General features: G+C 35.3%; 1 protein-coding gene across 1 annotated transcript in view; it reads right to left on the reverse strand.

Moving 5' to 3' along the window:
- LOC119588835 (MARCKS-related protein-like) overlaps window positions 1–218 on the reverse strand; it is a 9,528-nt gene that overhangs the window by 9,066 nt on the left and 244 nt on the right. The window lies entirely within an intron of this gene.

The following is a 218-nucleotide window of genomic DNA, read 5'->3' on the forward strand; positions in this document are numbered from 1 at the left end:
TCTTTCCATTGCATTACTGCATCGTAATTAATCAAAATCAAAAGTGGAATTAATTTGACACCTTCTTTAAATTAGGAATTCGTCTTATTCTAAGTTAACAATAGCAAATGGCATAAGCATGTTATGTGTTCATTATGGAAGAGGCTCCTTCGTGTACTTAGGAGATTGGATGCGGTGGGAGAAGGATGTATAGTGTGAATGCAAAGAAGAGGAAGTTT

The sequence above is a fragment of the Penaeus monodon genome, chromosome 24 (genome assembly GCF_015228065.2).
Source record: "Penaeus monodon isolate SGIC_2016 chromosome 24, NSTDA_Pmon_1, whole genome shotgun sequence".
Classification (NCBI taxonomy): Eukaryota; Metazoa; Arthropoda; class Malacostraca; order Decapoda; family Penaeidae; genus Penaeus; species Penaeus monodon.